This window comes from Pristiophorus japonicus, unplaced genomic scaffold (genome assembly GCF_044704955.1).
Source record: "Pristiophorus japonicus isolate sPriJap1 unplaced genomic scaffold, sPriJap1.hap1 HAP1_SCAFFOLD_282, whole genome shotgun sequence".
In the NCBI taxonomy this organism is placed as follows: domain Eukaryota; kingdom Metazoa; phylum Chordata; class Chondrichthyes; family Pristiophoridae; genus Pristiophorus; species Pristiophorus japonicus.
Window position 1 is genome coordinate 643564 of NW_027252582.1, and position 19580 is coordinate 663143.

Consider the following 19580-nt stretch of genomic DNA (forward strand, 5'->3'; position numbering starts at 1 on the left):
CACTGGTTCAATCCCGGGTTTCGGCAATATCTGGTGATTTTACGTTTCCTTCATTTTAAGGGGAGAAGCTGGTTTGAGATCGAGACAGTGGTTGAGGGCTGGGCTGTTCAGCGGTTGCGTGGTACTAATTTTCGACATGATTTTTTTTAGATTCAGCGCTCTGTTACGTTCTATTTATACTCTGCCCAGTTTTGTATATGGTACTGAAGTTTCATGTTCAGCCATGAACTCATTGAATGGCGGTGCAGGCTAGAAGAGCTGAATGGCCTGCTCCTGCACCTATTTTCTATGTTTCTAAGAGTGAACAATGTTTCAGCGATGCGATGTGTTCAATTCTTATGCAGTTACTCTATCACCCAGTGTGTTCCGGATACAAAATCATCTCAGGCTCTGCTTTCACGCAGCCCAAGGGCATTTTGTTGCCGGTTAAATCGGTCGTTTAGGGCGTGCTATTAATAAAGCAAAGAGCGCGGGCATGATCCCCGTATGAGCCAACCCAATTTTTCATGATTTTTATTCGGTGTTTAGTAACTTTTACAATCAAATCTTCATAACGAAACAAATCCACACGGAATCCCAAGGGATGGGAACGATTTGGAATAACAGACATTGCTTCTTTGCCGACGGTGTGCAGAGCACAACTTTCTGTTGATACGTGTTTCTTGCTTTGCGCATAACCGATGAACTGGAGAGCTGTTCCCGTCAATGGTTAAAAGCAGAACAGAAAGACAGAACGGTTCTGTCGCCAGGAGATGAGCAAAAGGCTGCATTTCAGGACAAAAGCACCAAATGAAATCTTCACACGGTACCGAGAGTGAAAATTCCCGGAAAAAGGAGAGAATGAAATGGATTTCAGTGGATGCCTAGCCGCACTTAACGCTGTGATTGCGCGGACATGTCTTTGATGTTCTCCACAAAAACTGCCATTTGCTGCGAACAGTTTTCCCTGGCGCGAATGTGATGAGAATTTCTAAACAGCAAGGAGGAAAGACTGGGTTGGTCTGCTTGCTGGCACAAACGTTTGCAGCAGCTTCCCTGGTGGTCTAGTGGTTAGGATTCGGCGCTTTCACCGCCGTGGCCCGGGTTCGATTCCCGGTCAGGGAACATTGTATCTGTGGTGTTTCGAAATGCAATGCTGTTCCTCAACATGCTTGCAGCTCAACTCGCTGTTGTTGCCCCAATCATCAGCAGCGTGTCGTGATACCACAAAAACACTTATGTTTTAAAGTCTGCACTAAATGACAAGATCTCGCTCAACAAGTGGAACTCCAATTGCTGATAGACAACGTACATTTTGCCAATCATGGCTGTCTTTAGTCTTGCAGGTACGTATTTGCGCCACATCACTCGAGCTTGTCATCAATCAATGCATTGCCACTGCGGAAATATTCAGCATTTTAAACTTCGCAAAGAGTGCAAGACTGGAATCAGGGAATGCCTGGACCATGGGCACTGATAACTTATCCTTGAGCATTCATTTGGACAGGGCCCCTTCTACAGTGCACACTGGCTCACTGCGTGTCAATGTTTAGCGTTTAAACGCGATTTCCAAGATCTGAATTTCCCGGCAGAGAATTCATGGAGTTTTTGATGTAACCGAGATTCACCATCACTAACGTTAAATCTCTCCTTTTCAATATCATTATACATTACATGAACACATCCGGAGCTCCGAGATGTGTTTGGGACCCATTGCCCCGAAATGAGGACTGAGTGTGCGGGGCAATTCCTTCCGGGGTTTAAGTTTTCTTTCAAAAAGCTGTGAGAAAGTTTTGCTTCGTTTTCTGTCGTGCCGAAATAGTCCAGTTGGTAGAGCGTGAGACTGAAGATTTAAAGGTCACTGGTTCAATCCCGGGTTTCGGCAATATCTGGTGATTTTACGTTTCCTTCATTTTAAGGGGAGAAGCTGGTTTGAGATCGAGACAGTGGTTGAGGGCTGGCTGTTCAGCGGTTGCGTGGTACTAATTTTCGACATGATTTTTTTTAGATTCAGCGCTCTGTTACGTTCTATTTATACTCTGCCCAGTTTTGTATATGGTACTGAAGTTTCATGTTCAGCCATGAACTCATTGAATGGCGGTGCAGGCTAGAAGAGCTGAATGGCCTGCTCCTGCACCTATTTTCTATGTTTCTAAGAGTGAACAATGTTTAAGCGATGCGATGTGTTCAATTCTTGTGCAGTTACTCTATCACCCAGTGTGTTCCGGATACAAAATCATCTCAGGATCTGCTTTCACGCAGCCCAAGGGCATTTTGTTGCCGGTTAAATCGGTCGTTTAGGGCGTGGTATTTATAAAGCAAAGAGCGCGGGCATGATCCCCGTATGAGCCAACCCAATTTTTCATGATTTTTATTCGGTTTTTAGTAACTTTTACAATCAAATCTTCATAACGAAACAAATCCACACGGAATCCCAAGGGATGGGAACGATTTGGAATAACAGCCATTGCTTCTTTGCCGACGGTGTGCAGAGCACAACTTTCTGTTGGTACGTGTTTCTTGCTTTGCGCATAACCGATGAACTGGAGAGCTGTTCCCGTCAATGGTTAAAAGCAGAACAGAAAGACAGAACGGTTCTGTCGCCAGGAGATGAGCAAAAGGCTGCATTTCAGGACAAAAGCACCAAATGAAATCTTCACACGGTACCGAGAGTGAAAATTCCCGGAAAAAGGAGAGAATGAAATGGATTTCAGTGGATGCCTAGCCGCACTTAACGCTGTGATTGCGCGGACATGTCTTTGATGTTCTCCACAAAAACTGCCATTTGCTGCGAACAGTTTTCCCTGGCGCGAATGTGATGAGAATTTCGAAACAGCAAGGAGGAAAGACTGGGTTGGTCTGCTTGCTGGCACAAACGTTTGCAGCAGCTTCCCTGGTGGTCTAGTGGTTAGGATTCGGCGCTTTCACCGCCGCGGCCCGGGTTCGATTCTCGGTCAGGGAACATTGTATCTGCGGTGTTTCGAAATGCAATGCTGTTCCTCCATATGCTTGCAGCTCAACTCGCTGTTGTTGCCCCAATCATCAGCAGCGTGTCGTGATACCACAAAAACACTTACGTTTTAAAGTCTGCACTAAATGACAAGATCTCGCTCAACAAGTGGAACTCCAATTGCTGATAGACAACGTACATTTTGCCAATCATGGCTAGCTTGAGTCTTGCAGGTACGTATTTGCGCCACATCACTCGAGCTTGTCATCAATCAATGCATTGCCACTGCGGAAATATTCAGCATTTTAAACTTCGCAAAGAGTGCAAGACTGGAATCAGGGAATGCCTGGACCATGGGCACTGATAACTTATCCTTGAGCATTCATTTGGACAGGGCCCCTTCTACAGTGCACACTGGCTCACTGCGTGTCAATGTTTAGCGTTTAAAGGCGATTTCCAAGATCTGAATTTCCCGGCAGAGAATTCATGGAGTTTTTGATGTAACCGAGATTCACCATCACTAACGTTAAATCTCTCCTTTTCAATATCATTATACATTACATGAACACATCCGGAGCTCCGAGATGTGTTTGGGACCCATTGCCCCGAAATGAGGACTGAGTGTGCGGGGCAATTCCTTCCGGGGTTTAAGTTTTCTTTCAAAAAGCTGTGAGAAAGTTTTGCTTCGTTTTCTGTCGTGCCGAAATAGTCCAGTTGGTAGAGCGTGAGACTGAAGATTTAAAGGTCACTGGTTCAATCCGGGGTTTCGGCAATATCTGGTGATTTTACGTTTCCTTCATTTTAAGGGGAGAAGCTGGTTTGAGATCGAGACAGTGGTTGAGGGCTGGCTGTTCAGCGGTTGCGTGGTACTAATTTTCGACATGATTTTTTTTAGATTCAGCGCTCTGTTACGTTCTATTTATACTCTGCCCAGTTTTGTATATGGTACTGAAGTTTCATGTTCAGCCATGAACTCATTGAATGGCGGTGCAGGCTAGAAGAGCTGAATGGCCTGCTCCTGCACCTATTTTCTATGTTTCTAAGAGTGAACAATGTTTAAGCGATGCGATGTGTTCAATTCTTGTGCAGTTACTCTATCACCCAGTGTGTTCCGGATACAAAATCATCTCAGGCTCTGCTTTCACGCAGCCCAAGGGCATTTTGTTGCCGGTTAAATCGGTCGTTTAGGGCGTGGTATTTATAAAGCAAAGAGCGCGGGCATGATCCCCGTATGAGCCAACCCAATTTTTCATGATTTTTATTCGGTTTTTAGTAACTTTTACAATCAAATCTTCATAACGAAACAAATCCACACGGAATCCCAAGGGATGGGAACGATTTGGAATAACAGCCATTGCTTCTTTGCCGACGGTGTGCAGAGCACAACTTTCTGTTGGTACGTGTTTCTTGCTTTGCGCATAACCGATGAACTGGAGAGCTGTTCCCGTCAATGGTTAAAAGCAGAACAGAAAGACACAACGGTTCTGTCGCCAGGAGATGAGCAAAAGGCTGCATTTCAGGACAAAAGCACCAAATGAAATCTTCACACGGTACCTAGAGTGAAAATTCCCGGAAAAAGGAGAGAATGAAATGGATTTCAGTGGATGCCTAGCCGCACTTAACGCTGTGATTGCGCGGACATGTCTTTGATGTTCTCCACAAAAACTGCCATTTGCTGCGAACAGTTTTCCCTGGCGCGAATGTGATGAGAATTTCTAAACAGCAAGGAGGAAAGACTGGGTTGGTCTGCTTGCTGGCACAAACGTTTGCAGCAGCTTCCCTGGTGGTCTAGTGGTTAGGATTCGGCGCTTTCACCGCCGCGGCCCGGGTTCGATTCTCGGTCAGGGAACATTGTATCTGCGGTGTTTCGAAATGCAATGCTGTTCCTCAACATGCTTGCAGCTCAACTTGCTGTTGTTGCCCCAATCATCAGCAGCGTGTCGTGATACCACAAAAACACTTCTGTTTTAAAGTCTGCACTAAATGACAAGACCTCGCTCAACAAGTGGAACTCCAATTGCTGATAGACAACGTACATTTTGCCAATCATGGCTATCTTTAGTCTTGCAGGTACGTAATTGCGCCACATCACTCGAGCTTGTCATCAATCAATGCATTGCCACTGCGGAAATATACAGCATTTTAAACTTCGCAAAGAGTGCAAGACTGGAATCAGGGAATGCCTGGACCATGGGCACTGATAACTTATCCTTGAGCATTCATTTGGACAGGGCCCCTTCTACAGTGCACACTGGCTCACTGCGTGTCAATGTTTAGCGTTTAAAGGCGATTTCCAAGATCTGAATTTCCCGGCAGAGAATTCATGGAGTTTTTGATGTAACCGAGATTCACCATCACTAACGTTAAATCTCTCCTTTTCAATATCATTATACATTACATGAACACATCCGGAGCTCCGAGATGTGTTTGGGACCCATTGCCCTGAAATGAGGACTGAGTGTGCGGGGCAATTCCTTCCGGGGTTTAAGTTTTCTTTCAAAAAGGTGTGAGAAAGTTTTGCTTCGTTTTCTGTCGTGCCGAAATAGTCCAGTTGGGAGAGCGTGAGACTGAAGATTTAAAGGTCACTGGTTCAATCCCGGGTTTCGGCAATATCTGGTGATTTTACGTTTCCTTCATTTTAAGGGGAGAAGCTGGTTTGAGATCGAGACAGTGGTTGAGGGCTGGGCTGTTCAGCGGTTGCGTGGTACTAATTTTCGACATGATTTTTTTTAGATTCAGCGCTCTGTTACGTTCTATTTATACTCTGCCCAGTTTTGTATATGGTACTGAAGTTTCATGTTCAGCCATGAACTCATTGAATGGCGGTGCAGGCTAGAAGAGCTGAATGGCCTGCTCCTGCACCTATTTTCTATGTTTCTAAGAGTGAACAATGTTTCAGCGATGCGATGTGTTCAATTCTTATGCAGTTACTCTATCACCCAGTGTGTTCCGGATACAAAATCATCTCAGGCTCTGCTTTCACGCAGCCCAAGGGCATTTTGTTGCCGGTTAAATCGGTCGTTTAGGGCGTGCTATTAATAAAGCAAAGAGCGCGGGCATGATCCCCGTATGAGCCAACCCAATTTTTCATGATTTTTATTCGGTGTTTAGTAACTTTTACAATCAAATCTTCATAACGAAACAAATCCACACGGAATCCCAAGGGATGGGAACGATTTGGAATAACAGCCATTGCTTCTTTGCCGACGGTGTGCAGAGCACAACTTTCTGTTGATACGTGTTTCTTGCTTTGCGCATAACCGATGAACTGGAGAGCTGTTCCCGTCAATGGTTAAAAGCAGAACAGAAAGACAGAACGGTTCTGTCGCCAGGAGATGAGCAAAAGGCTGCATTTCAGGACAAAAGCACCAAATGAAATCTTCACACGGTACCGAGAGTGAAAATTCCCGGAAAAAGGAGAGAATGAAATGGATTTCAGTGGATGCCTAGCCGCACTTAACGCTGTGATTGCGCGGACATGTCTTTGATGTTCTCCACAAAAACTGCCATTTGCTGCGAACAGTTTTCCCTGGCGCGAATGTGATGAGAATTTCTAAACAGCAAGGAGGAAAGACTGGGTTGGTCTGCTTGCTGGCACAAACGTTTGCAGCAGCTTCCCTGGTGGTCTAGTGGTTAGGATTCGGCGCTTTCACCGCCGTGGCCCGGGTTCGATTCCCGGTCAGGGAACATTGTATCTGTGGTGTTTCGAAATGCAATGCTGTTCCTCAACATGCTTGCAGCTCAACTCGCTGTTGTTGCCCCAATCATCAGCAGCGTGTCGTGATACCACAAAAACACTTATGTTTTAAAGTCTGCACTAAATGACAAGACCTCGCTCAACAAGTGGAACTCCAATTGCTGATAGACAACGTACATTTTGCCAATCATGGCTATCTTTAGTCTTGCAGGTACGTAATTGCGCCACATCACTCGAGCTTGTCATCAATCAATGCATTGCCACTGCGGAAATATTCAGCATTTTAAACTTCGCAAAGAGTGCAAGACTGGAATCAGGGAATGCCTGGACCATGGGCACTGATAACTTATCCTTGAGCATTCATTTGGACAGGGCCCCTTCTACAGTGCACACTGGCTCACTGCGTGTCAATGTTTAGCGTTTAAAGGCGATTTCCAAGATCTGAATTTCCCGGCAGAGAATTCATGGAGTTTTTGATGTAACCGAGATTCACCATCACTAACGTTAAACCTCTCCTTTTCAATATCATTATACATTACATGAACACATCCGGAGCTCCGAGATGTGTTTGGGACCCATTGCCCTGAAATGAGGACTGAGTGTGCGGGGCAATTCCTTCCGGGGTTTAAGTTTTCTTTCAAAAAGGTGTGAGAAAGTTTTGCTTCGTTTTCTGTCGTGCCGAAATAGTCCAGTTGGGAGAGCGTGAGACTGAAGATTTAAAGGTCACTGGTTCAATCCCGGGTTTCGGCAATATCTGGTGATTTTACGTTTCCTTCATTTTAAGGGGAGAAGCTGGTTTGAGATCGAGACAGTGGTTGAGGGCTGGGCTGTTCAGCGGTTGCGTGGTACTAATTTTCGACATGATTTTTTTTAGATTCAGCGCTCTGTTACGTTCTATTTATACTCTGCCCAGTTTTGTATATGGTACTGAAGTTTCATGTTCAGCCATGAACTCATTGAATGGCGGTGCAGGCTAGAAGAGCTGAATGGCCTGCTCCTGCACCTATTTTCTATGTTTCTAAGAGTGAACAATGTTTCAGCGATGCGATGTGTTCAATTCTTATGCAGTTACTCTATCACCCAGTGTGTTCCGGATACAAAATCATCTCAGGCTCTGCTTTCACGCAGCCCAAGGGCATTTTGTTGCCGGTTAAATCGGTCGTTTAGGGCGTGCTATTAATAAAGCAAAGAGCGCGGGCATGATCCCCGTATGAGCCAACCCAATTTTTCATGATTTTTATTCGGTGTTTAGTAACTTTTACAATCAAATCTTCATAACGAAACAAATCCACACGGAATCCCAAGGGATGGGAACGATTTGGAATAACAGACATTGCTTCTTTGCCGACGGTGTGCAGAGCACAACTTTCTGTTGATACGTGTTTCTTGCTTTGCGCATAACCGATGAACTGGAGAGCTGTTCCCGTCAATGGTTAAAAGCAGAACAGAAAGACAGAACGGTTCTGTCGCCAGGAGATGAGCAAAAGGCTGCATTTCAGGACAAAAGCACCAAATGAAATCTTCACACGGTACCGAGAGTGAAAATTCCCGGAAAAAGGAGAGAATGAAATGGATTTCAGTGGATGCCTAGCCGCACTTAACGCTGTGATTGCGCGGACATGTCTTTGATGTTCTCCACAAAAACTGCCATTTGCTGCGAACAGTTTTCCCTGGCGCGAATGTGATGAGAATTTCTAAACAGCAAGGAGGAAAGACTGGGTTGGTCTGCTTGCTGGCACAAACGTTTGCAGCAGCTTCCCTGGTGGTCTAGTGGTTAGGATTCGGCGCTTTCACCGCCGTGGCCCGGGTTCGATTCCCGGTCAGGGAACATTGTATCTGTGGTGTTTCGAAATGCAATGCTGTTCCTCAACATGCTTGCAGCTCAACTCGCTGTTGTTGCCCCAATCATCAGCAGCGTGTCGTGATACCACAAAAACACTTATGTTTTAAAGTCTGCACTAAATGACAAGATCTCGCTCAACAAGTGGAACTCCAATTGCTGATAGACAACGTACATTTTGCCAATCATGGCTGTCTTTAGTCTTGCAGGTACGTATTTGCGCCACATCACTCGAGCTTGTCATCAATCAATGCATTGCCACTGCGGAAATATTCAGCATTTTAAACTTCGCAAAGAGTGCAAGACTGGAATCAGGGAATGCCTGGACCATGGGCACTGATAACTTATCCTTGAGCATTCATTTGGACAGGGCCCCTTCTACAGTGCACACTGGCTCACTGCGTGTCAATGTTTAGCGTTTAAACGCGATTTCCAAGATCTGAATTTCCCGGCAGAGAATTCATGGAGTTTTTGATGTAACCGAGATTCACCATCACTAACGTTAAATCTCTCCTTTTCAATATCATTATACATTACATGAACACATCCGGAGCTCCGAGATGTGTTTGGGACCCATTGCCCCGAAATGAGGACTGAGTGTGCGGGGCAATTCCTTCCGGGGTTTAAGTTTTCTTTCAAAAAGCTGTGAGAAAGTTTTGCTTCGTTTTCTGTCGTGCCGAAATAGTCCAGTTGGTAGAGCGTGAGACTGAAGATTTAAAGGTCACTGGTTCAATCCCGGGTTTCGGCAATATCTGGTGATTTTACGTTTCCTTCATTTTAAGGGGAGAAGCTGGTTTGAGATCGAGACAGTGGTTGAGGGCTGGCTGTTCAGCGGTTGCGTGGTACTAATTTTCGACATGATTTTTTTTAGATTCAGCGCTCTGTTACGTTCTATTTATACTCTGCCCAGTTTTGTATATGGTACTGAAGTTTCATGTTCAGCCATGAACTCATTGAATGGCGGTGCAGGCTAGAAGAGCTGAATGGCCTGCTCCTGCACCTATTTTCTATGTTTCTAAGAGTGAACAATGTTTAAGCGATGCGATGTGTTCAATTCTTGTGCAGTTACTCTATCACCCAGTGTGTTCCGGATACAAAATCATCTCAGGATCTGCTTTCACGCAGCCCAAGGGCATTTTGTTGCCGGTTAAATCGGTCGTTTAGGGCGTGGTATTTATAAAGCAAAGAGCGCGGGCATGATCCCCGTATGAGCCAACCCAATTTTTCATGATTTTTATTCGGTTTTTAGTAACTTTTACAATCAAATCTTCATAACGAAACAAATCCACACGGAATCCCAAGGGATGGGAACGATTTGGAATAACAGCCATTGCTTCTTTGCCGACGGTGTGCAGAGCACAACTTTCTGTTGGTACGTGTTTCTTGCTTTGCGCATAACCGATGAACTGGAGAGCTGTTCCCGTCAATGGTTAAAAGCAGAACAGAAAGACAGAACGGTTCTGTCGCCAGGAGATGAGCAAAAGGCTGCATTTCAGGACAAAAGCACCAAATGAAATCTTCACACGGTACCGAGAGTGAAAATTCCCGGAAAAAGGAGAGAATGAAATGGATTTCAGTGGATGCCTAGCCGCACTTAACGCTGTGATTGCGCGGACATGTCTTTGATGTTCTCCACAAAAACTGCCATTTGCTGCGAACAGTTTTCCCTGGCGCGAATGTGATGAGAATTTCTAAACAGCAAGGAGGAAAGACTGGGTTGGTCTGCTTGCTGGCACAAACGTTTGCAGCAGCTTCCCTGGTGGTCTAGTGGTTAGGATTCGGCGCTTTCACCGCCGCGGCCCGGGTTCGATTCTCGGTCAGGGAACATTGTATCTGCGGTGTTTCGAAATGCAATGCTGTTCCTCCATATGCTTGCAGCTCAACTCGCTGTTGTTGCCCCAATCATCAGCAGCGTGTCGTGATACCACAAAAACACTTACGTTTTAAAGTCTGCACTAAATGACAAGATCTCGCTCAACAAGTGGAACTCCAATTGCTGATAGACAACGTACATTTTGCCAATCATGGCTATCTTGAGTCTTGCAGGTACGTATTTGCGCCACATCACTCGAGCTTGTCATCAATCAATGCATTGCCACTGCGGAAATATTCAGCATTTTAAACTTCGCAAAGAGTGCAAGACTGGAATCAGGGAATGCCTGGACCATGGGCACTGATAACTTATCCTTGAGCATTCATTTGGACAGGGCCCCTTCTACAGTGCACACTGGCTCACTGCGTGTCAATGTTTAGCGTTTAAAGGCGATTTCCAAGATCTGAATTTCCCGGCAGAGAATTCATGGAGTTTTTGATGTAACCGAGATTCACCATCACTAACGTTAAACCTCTCCTTTTCAATATCATTATACATTACATGAACACATCCGGAGCTCCGAGATGTGTTTGGGACCCATTGCCCTGAAATGAGGACTGAGTGTGCGGGGCAATTCCTTCCGGGGTTTAAGTTTTCTTTCAAAAAGGTGTGAGAAAGTTTTGCTTCGTTTTCTGTCGTGCCGAAATAGTCCAGTTGGGATTGCGTGAGACTGAAGATTTAAAGGTCACTGGTTCAATCCCGGGTTTCGGCAATATCTGGTGATTTTACGTTTCCTTCATTTTAAGGGGAGAAGCTGGTTTGAGATCGAGACAGTGGTTGAGGGCTGGGCTGTTCAGCGGTTGCGTGGTACTAATTTTCGACATGATTTTTTTTAGATTCAGCGCTCTGTTACGTTCTATTTATACTCTGCCCAGTTTTGTATATGGTACTGAAGTTTCAGGTTCAGCCATGAACTCATTGAATGGCGGTGCAGGCTAGAAGAGCTGAATGGCCTGCTCCTGCACCTATTTTCTATGTTTCTAAGAGTGAACAATGTTTCAGCGATGCGATGTGTTCAATTCTTATGCAGTTACTCTATCACCCAGTGTGTTCCGGATACAAAATCATCTCAGGCTCTGCTTTCACGCAGCCCAAGGGCATTTTGTTGCCGGTTAAATCGGTCGTTTAGGGCGTGCTATTAATAAAGCAAAGAGCGCGGGCATGATCCCCGTATGAGCCAACCCAATTTTTCATGATTTTTATTCGGTGTTTAGTAACTTTTACAATCAAATCTTCATAACGAAACAAATCCACACGGAATCCCAAGGGATGGGAACGATTTGGAATAACAGCCATTGCTTCTTTGCCGACGGTGTGCAGAGCACAACTTTCTGTTGATACGTGTTTCTTGCTTTGCGCATAACCGATGAACTGGAGAGCTGTTCCCGTCAATGGTTAAAAGCAGAACAGAAAGACAGAACGGTTCTGTCGCCAGGAGATGAGCAAAAGGCTGCATTTCAGGACAAAAGCACCAAATGAAATCTTCACACGGTACCGAGAGTGAAAATTCCCGGAAAAAGGAGAGAATGAAATGGACTTCAGTGGATGCCTAGCCGCACTTAACGCTGTGATTGCGCGGACATGTCTTTGATGTTCTCCACAAAAACTGCCATTTGCTGCGAACAGTTTTCCCTGGCGCGAATGTGATGAGAATTTCTAAACAGCAAGGAGGAAAGACTGGGTTGGTCTGCTTGCTGGCACAAACGTTTGCAGCAGCTTCCCTGGTGGTCTAGTGGTTAGGATTCGGCGCTTTCACCGCCGTGGCCCGGGTTCGATTCCCGGTCAGGGAACATTGTATCTGTGGTGTTTCGAAATGCAATGCTGTTCCTCAACATGCTTGCAGCTCAACTCGCTGTTGTTGCCCCAATCATCAGCAGCGTGTCGTGATACCACAAAAACACTTATGTTTTAAAGTCTGCACTAAATGACAAGATCTCGCTCAACAAGTGGAACTCCAATTGCTGATAGACAACGTACATTTTGCCAATCATGGCTATCTTTAGTCTTGCAGGTACGTATTTGCGCCACATCACTCGAGCTTGTCATCAATCAATGCATTGCCACTGCGGAAATATTCAGCATTTTAAACTTCGCAAAGAGTGCAAGACTGGAATCAGGGAATGCCTGGACCATGGGCACTGATAACTTATCCTTGAGCATTCATTTGGACAGGGCCCCTTCTACAGTGCACACTGGCTCACTGCGTGTCAATGTTTAGCGTTTAAAGGCGATTTCCAAGATCTGAATTTCCCGGCAGAGAATTCATGGAGTTTTTGATGTAACCGAGATTCACCATCACTAACGTTAAATCTCTCCTTTTCAATATCATTATACATTACATGAACACATCCGGAGCTCCGAGATGTGTTTGGGACCCATTGCCCTGAAATGAGGACTGAGTGTGCGGGGCAATTCCTTCCGGGGTTTAAGTTTTCTTTCAAAAAGGTGTGAGAAAGTTTTGCTTCGTTTTCTGTCGTGCCGAAATAGTCCAGTTGGGAGAGCGTGAGACTGAAGATTTAAAGGTCACTGGTTCAATCCCGGGTTTCGGCAATATCTGGTGATTTTACGTTTCCTTCATTTTAAGGGGAGAAGCTGGTTTGAGATCGAGACAGTGGTTGAGGGCTGGGCTGTTCAGCGGTTGCGTGGTACTAATTTTCGACATGATTTTTTTTAGATTCAGCGCTCTGTTACGTTCTATTTATACTCTGCCCAGTTTTGTATATGGTACTGAAGTTTCATGTTCAGCCATGAACTCATTGAATGGCGGTGCAGGCTAGAAGAGCTGAATGGCCTGCTCCTGCACCTATTTTCTATGTTTCTAAGAGTGAACAATGTTTCAGCGATGCGATGTGTTCAATTCTTATGCAGTTACTCTATCACCCAGTGTGTTCCGGATACAAAATCATCTCAGGCTCTGCTTTCACGCAGCCCAAGGGCATTTTGTTGCCGGTTAAATCGGTCGTTTAGGGCGTGCTATTAATAAAGCAAAGAGCGCGGGCATGATCCCCGTATGAGCCAACCCAATTTTTCATGATTTTTATTCGGTGTTTAGTAACTTTTACAATCAAATCTTCATAACGAAACAAATCCACACGGAATCCCAAGGGATGGGAACGATTTGGAATAACAGCCATTGCTTCTTTGCCGACGGTGTGCAGAGCACAACTTTCTGTTGATACGTGTTTCTTGCTTTGCGCATAACCGATGAACTGGAGAGCTGTTCCCGTCAATGGTTAAAAGCAGAACAGAAAGACAGAACGGTTCTGTCGCCAGGAGATGAGCAAAAGGCTGCATTTCAGGACAAAAGCACCAAATGAAATCTTCACACGGTACCGAGAGTGAAAATTCCCGGAAAAAGGAGAGAATGAAATGGATTTCAGTGGATGCCTAGCCGCACTTAACGCTGTGATTGCGCGGACATGTCTTTGATGTTCTCCACAAAAACTGCCATTTGCTGCGAACAGTTTTCCCTGGCGCGAATGTGATGAGAATTTCTAAACAGCAAGGAGGAAAGACTGGGTTGGTCTGCTTGCTGGCACAAACGTTTGCAGCAGCTTCCCTGGTGGTCTAGTGGTTAGGATTCGGCGCTTTCACCGCCGCGGCCCGGGTTCGATTCTCGGTCAGGGAACATTGTATCTGCGGTGTTTCGAAATGCAATGCTGTTCCTCCATATGCTTGCAGCTCAACTCGCTGTTGTTGCCCCAATCATCAGCAGCGTGTCGTGATACCACAAAAACACTTACGTTTTAAAGTCTGCACTAAATGACAAGATCTCGCTCAACAAGTGGAACTCCAATTGCTGATAGACAACGTACATTTTGCCAATCATGGCTATCTTGAGTCTTGCAGGTACGTATTTGCGCCACATCACTCGAGCTTGTCATCAATCAATGCATTGCCACTGCGGAAATATTCAGCATTTTAAACTTCGCAAAGAGTGCAAGACTGGAATCAGGGAATGCCTGGACCATGGGCACTGATAACTTATCCTTGAGCATTCATTTGGACAGGGCCCCTTCTACAGTGCACACTGGCTCACTGCGTGTCAATGTTTAGCGTTTAAAGGCGATTTCCAAGATCTGAATTTCCCGGCAGAGAATTCATGGAGTTTTTGATGTAACCGAGATTCACCATCACTAACGTTAAATCTCTCCTTTTCAATATCATTATACATTACATGAACACATCCGGAGCTCCGAGATGTGTTTGGGACCCATTGCCCCGAAATGAGGACTGAGTGTGCGGGGCAATTCCTTCCGGGGTTTAAGTTTTCTTTCAAAAAGGTGTGAGAAAGTTTTGCTTCGTTTTCTGTCGTGCCGAAATAGTCCAGTTGAGAGAGCGTGAGACTGAAGATTTAAAGGTCACTGGTTCAATCCCGGGTTTCGGCAATATCTGGTGATTTTACGTTTCCTTCATTTTAAGGGGAGAAGATGGTTTTCGATCGAGACAGTGGTTGAGGGCTGGGCTGTTCAGCGGTTGCGTGGTAGTAATTTTCGACATGATTTTTTTTAGATTCAGCGCTCTGTTACGTTCTATTTATACTCTGCCCAGTTTTGTATATGGTACTGAAGTTTCATGTTCAGCCATGAACTCATTGAATGGCGGTGCAGGCTAGAAGAGCTGAATGGCCTGCTCCTGCACCTATTTTCTATGTTTCTAAGAGTGAACAATGTTTAAGCGATGCGATGTGTTCAATTCTTATGCAGTTACTCTATCACCCAGTCTGTTCCGGATACAAAATCATCTCAGGCTCTGCTTTCACGCAGCCCAAGGGCATTTTGTTGCCGGTTAAATCGGTCGTTTAGGGCGTGGTATTAATAAAGCAAAGAGCGCGGGCATGATCCCCGTATGAGCCAACCCAATTTTTCATGATTTTTATTCGGTTTTTAGTAACTTTTACAATCAAATCTTCATAACGAAACAAATCCACACGGAATCCCAAGGGATGGGAACGATTTGGAATAACAGCCATTGCTTCTTTGCCGACGGTGTGCAGAGCACAACTTTCTGTTGATACGTGTTTCTTGCTTTGCGCATAACCGATGAACTGGAGAGCTGTTCCCGTCAATGGTTAAAAGCAGAACAGAAAGACAGAACGGTTCTGTCGCCAGGAGATGAGCAAAAGGCTGCATTTCAGGAAAAAAGCACCAAATGAAATCTTCACACGGTACCGAGAGTGAAAATTCCCGGAAAAAGGAGAGAATGAAATGGATTTCAGTGGATGCCTAGCCGCACTTAACGCTGTGATTGCGCGGACATGTCTTTGATGTTCTCCACAAAAACTGCCATTTGCTGCGAACAGTTTTCCCTGGCGCGAATGTGATGAGAATTTCTAAACAGCAAGGAGGAAAGACTGGGTTGGTCTGCTTGCTGGCACAAACGTTTGCAGCAGCTTCCCTGGTGGTCTAGTGGTTAGGATTCGGCGCTTTCACCGCCGTGGCCCGGGTTCGATTCCCGGTCAGGAAACATTGTATCTGTGGTGTTTCGAAATGCAATGCTGTTCCTCAACGTGCTTGCAGCTCAACTCGCTGTTGTTGCCCCAATCATCAGCAGCGTGTCGTGATACCACAAAAACACTTATGTTTTAAAGTCTGCACTAAATGACAAGATCTCGCTCAACAAGTGGAACTCCAATTGCTGATAGACAACGTACATTTTGCCAATCATGGCTATCTTGAGTCTTGCAGGTACGTATTTGCGCCACATCACTCGAGCTTGTCATCAATCAATGCATTGCCACTGCGGAAATATTCAGCATTTTAAACTTCGCAAAGAGTGCAAGACTGGAATCAGGGAATGACTGGACCATGGGCACTGATAACTTATCCTTGAGCATTCATTTGGACAGGGCCCCTTCTACAGTGCACACTGGCTCACTGCGTGTCAATGTTTAGCGTTTAAACGCGATTTCCAAGATCTGAATTTCCCGGCAGAGAATTCATGGAGTTTTTGATGTAACCGAGATTCACCATCACTAACGTTAAATCTCTCCTTTTCAATAACATTATACATTACATGAACACATCCGGAGCTCCGAGATGTGTTTGGGACCCATTGCCCAGAAATGAGGACTGAGTGTGCGGGGCAATTCCTTCCGGGGTTTAAGTTTTCTTTCAAAAAGGTGTGAGAAAGTTTTGCTTCGTTTTCTGTCGTGCCGAAATAGTCCAGTTGGGAGAGCGTGAGACTGAAGATTTAAAGGTCACTGGTTCAATCCCGGGTATCGGCAATATCTGGTGATTTTACGTTTCCTTCATTTTAAGGGAAGAAGCTGGTTTGAGATCGAGACAGTGGTTGAGGGCTGGGCTGTTCAGCGGTTGCGTGGTACTAATTTTCGACATGATTTTTTTTAGATTCAGCGCTCTGTTACGTTCTATTTATACTCTGCCCAGTTTTGTATATGGTACTGAAGTTTCATGTTCAGCCATGAACTCATTGAATGGCGGTGCAGGCTAGAAGAGCTGAATGGCCTGCTCCTGCACCTATTTTCTATGTTTCTAAGAGTGAACAATGTTTAAGCGATGCGATGTGTTCAATTCTTATGCATTTACTCTATCACCCAGTGTGTTCCGGATACAAAATCATCTCAGGCTCTGCTTTCACGCAGCCCAAGGGCATTTTGTTGCCGGTTAAATCGGTCGTTTAGGGCGTGGTATTAATAAAGCAAAGAGCGCGGGCATGATCCCCGTATGAGCCAACCCAATTTTTCATGATTTTTATTCGGTTTTTAGTAACTTTTACAATCAAATCTTCATAACGAAACAAATCCACACGGAATCCCAAGGGATGGGAACGATTTGGAATAACAGCCATTGCTTCTTTGCCGACGGTGTGCAGAGCACAACTTTCTGTTGATACGTGTTTCTTGCTTTGCGCATAACCGATGAACTGGAGAGCTGTTCCCGTCAATGGTTAAAAGCAGAACAGAAAGACAGAACGGTTCTGTCGCCAGGAGATGAGCAAAAGGCTGCATTTCAGGACAAAAGCACCAAATGAAATCTTCACACGGTACCGAGAGTGAAAATTCCCGGAAAAAGGAGAGAATGAAATGGATTTCAGTGGATGCCTAGCCGCACTTAACGCTGTGATTGCGCGGACATGTCTTTGATGTTGTCCACAAAAACTGCCATTTGCTGCGAACAGTTTTCCCTGGCGCGAATGTGATGAGAATTTCTAAACAGCAAGGAGGAAAGACTGGGTTGGTCTGCTTGCTGGCAGAAACGTTTGCAGCAGCTTCCCTGGTGGTCTAGTGGTTAGGATACGGCGCTTTCACCGCCGCGGCCCGGGTTCGATTCCCGGTCAGGGAACATTGTATCTGCGGTGTTTCGAAATGCAATGCTGTTCCTCAACATGCTTGCAGCTCAACTCGCTGTTGTTGCCCCAATCATCAGCAGCGTGTCGTGATACCACAAAAACACTTATGTTTTAAAGTCTGCACTAAATGACAAGATCTCGCTCAACAAGTGGAACTCCAATTGCTGATAGACAACGTACATTTTGCCAATCATGGCTATCTTGAGTCTTGCAGGTACGTATTTGCGCCACATCACTCGAGCTTGTCATCAATCAATGCATTGCCACTGCGGAAATATTCAGCATTTTAAACTTCGCAAAGAGTGCAAGACTGGAATCAGGGAATGACTGGACCATGGGCACTGATAACTTATCCTTGAGCATTCATTTGGACAGGGCCCCTTCTACAGTGCACACTGGCTCACTGCGTGTCAATGTTTAGCGTTTAAACGCGATTTCCAAGATCTGAATTTCCCGGCAGAGAATTCATGGAGTTTTTGATGTAACCGAGATTCACCATCACTAACGTTAAATCTCTCCTTTTCAATAACATTATACATTACATGAACACATCCGGAGCTCCGAGATGTGTTTGGGACCCATTGCCCAGAAATGAGGACTGAGTGTGCGGGGCAATTCCTTCCGGGGTTTAAGTTTTCTTTCAAAAAGGTGTGAGAAAGTTTTGCTTCGTTTTCTGTCGTGCCGAAATAGTCCAGTTGGGAGAGCGTGAGACTGAAGATTTAAAGGTCACTGGTTCAATCCCGGGTATCGGCAATATCTGGTGATTTTACGTTTCCTTCATTTTAAGGGAAGAAGCTGGTTTGAGATCGAGACAGTGGTTGAGGGCTGGGCTGTTCAGCGGTTGCGTGGTACTAATTTTCGACATGATTTTTTTTAGATTCAGCGCTCTGTTACGTTCTATTTATACTCTGCCCAGTTTTGTATATGGTACTGAAGTTTCATGTTCAGCCATGAACTCATTGAATGGCGGTGCAGGCTAGAAGAGCTAAATGGCCTGCTCCTGCACCTATTTTCTATGTTTCTAAGAGTGAACAATGTTTAAGCGATGCGATGTGTTCAATTCTTATGCAGTTACTCTATCACTCAGTGTGTTCCGGATACAAAATCATCTCAGGCTCTGCTTTCACGCAGCCCAAGGGCATTTTGTTGCCGGTTAAATCGGTCGTTTAGGGCGTGGTATTAATAAAGCAAAGAGCGCGGGCATGATCCCCGTATGAGCCAACCCAATTTTTCATGATTTTTATTCGGTTTTTAGTAACTTTTACAATCAAATCTTCATAACGAAACAAATCCACACGGAATCCCAAGGGATGGGAACGATTTGGAATAACAGCCATTGCTTCTTTGCCGACGGTGTGCAGAGCACAACTTTCTGTTGATACGAGTTTCTTGCTTTGCGCATAACCGATGAACTGGAGAGCTGTTCCCGTCAATGGTTAAAAGCAGAACAGAAAGACAGAACGGTTCTGTCGCCAGGAGATGAGCAAAAGGCTGCATTTCAGGACAAAAGCACCAAATGAAATCTTCACACGGTACCGAGAGTGAAAATTCCCGGAAAAAGGAGAGAATGAAATGGATTTCAGTGGATGCCTAGCCGCACTTAACGCTGTGATTGCGCGGAGATGTCTTTGATGTTGTCCACAAAAACTGCCATTTGCTGCGAACAGTTTTCCCTGGCGCGAATGTGATGAGAATTTCTAAACAGCAAGGAGGAAAGACTGGGTTGGTCTGCTTGCTGGCAGAAACGTTTGCAGCAGCTTCCCTGGTGGTCTAGTGGTTAGGATACGGCGCTTTCACCGCCGCGGCCCGGGTTCGATTCTCGGTCAGGGAACATTGTATCTGCGGTGTTTCGAAATGCAATGCTGTTCCTCAACATGCTTGCAGCTCAACTCGCTGTTGTTGCCCCAATCATCAGCAGCGTGTCGTGATA

General features: G+C 45.3%; 13 non-coding genes across 13 annotated transcripts; all 13 read left to right on the forward strand.

Moving 5' to 3' along the window:
* The first annotated feature begins 1032 nt into the window (after positions 1–1032).
* Positions 1033–1104, forward strand: trnae-uuc (transfer RNA glutamic acid (anticodon UUC)). Its single transcript has one exon. It is a non-coding gene; the product is annotated as a tRNA-Glu (tRNA).
* Positions 1105–1791: 687 nt separating this feature from the next.
* trnaf-gaa (transfer RNA phenylalanine (anticodon GAA)) lies at positions 1792–1864 on the forward strand. Its single transcript has one exon. It is a non-coding gene; the product is annotated as a tRNA-Phe (tRNA).
* Positions 1865–2869: 1005 nt separating this feature from the next.
* On the forward strand, positions 2870–2941 carry trnae-uuc (transfer RNA glutamic acid (anticodon UUC)). Its single transcript has one exon. It is a non-coding gene; the product is annotated as a tRNA-Glu (tRNA).
* Positions 2942–4706: 1765 nt separating this feature from the next.
* On the forward strand, positions 4707–4778 carry trnae-uuc (transfer RNA glutamic acid (anticodon UUC)). Its single transcript has one exon. It is a non-coding gene; the product is annotated as a tRNA-Glu (tRNA).
* Positions 4779–6544: 1766 nt separating this feature from the next.
* Positions 6545–6616, forward strand: trnae-uuc (transfer RNA glutamic acid (anticodon UUC)). Its single transcript has one exon. It is a non-coding gene; the product is annotated as a tRNA-Glu (tRNA).
* A 1766-nt stretch (positions 6617–8382) lies between these two features.
* Positions 8383–8454, forward strand: trnae-uuc (transfer RNA glutamic acid (anticodon UUC)). Its single transcript has one exon. It is a non-coding gene; the product is annotated as a tRNA-Glu (tRNA).
* Positions 8455–9141: 687 nt separating this feature from the next.
* On the forward strand, positions 9142–9214 carry trnaf-gaa (transfer RNA phenylalanine (anticodon GAA)). The gene has a single exon. It is a non-coding gene; the product is annotated as a tRNA-Phe (tRNA).
* Positions 9215–10219: 1005 nt separating this feature from the next.
* Positions 10220–10291, forward strand: trnae-uuc (transfer RNA glutamic acid (anticodon UUC)). Its single transcript has one exon. It is a non-coding gene; the product is annotated as a tRNA-Glu (tRNA).
* A 1766-nt stretch (positions 10292–12057) lies between these two features.
* Positions 12058–12129, forward strand: trnae-uuc (transfer RNA glutamic acid (anticodon UUC)). Its single transcript has one exon. It is a non-coding gene; the product is annotated as a tRNA-Glu (tRNA).
* Positions 12130–13895: 1766 nt separating this feature from the next.
* Positions 13896–13967, forward strand: trnae-uuc (transfer RNA glutamic acid (anticodon UUC)). Its single transcript has one exon. It is a non-coding gene; the product is annotated as a tRNA-Glu (tRNA).
* Positions 13968–15733: 1766 nt separating this feature from the next.
* On the forward strand, positions 15734–15805 carry trnae-uuc (transfer RNA glutamic acid (anticodon UUC)). Its single transcript has one exon. It is a non-coding gene; the product is annotated as a tRNA-Glu (tRNA).
* Positions 15806–17571: 1766 nt separating this feature from the next.
* trnae-uuc (transfer RNA glutamic acid (anticodon UUC)) lies at positions 17572–17643 on the forward strand. Its single transcript has one exon. It is a non-coding gene; the product is annotated as a tRNA-Glu (tRNA).
* A 1766-nt stretch (positions 17644–19409) lies between these two features.
* Positions 19410–19481, forward strand: trnae-uuc (transfer RNA glutamic acid (anticodon UUC)). The gene has a single exon. It is a non-coding gene; the product is annotated as a tRNA-Glu (tRNA).
* The last annotated feature ends 99 nt before the right edge of the window (positions 19482–19580 follow it).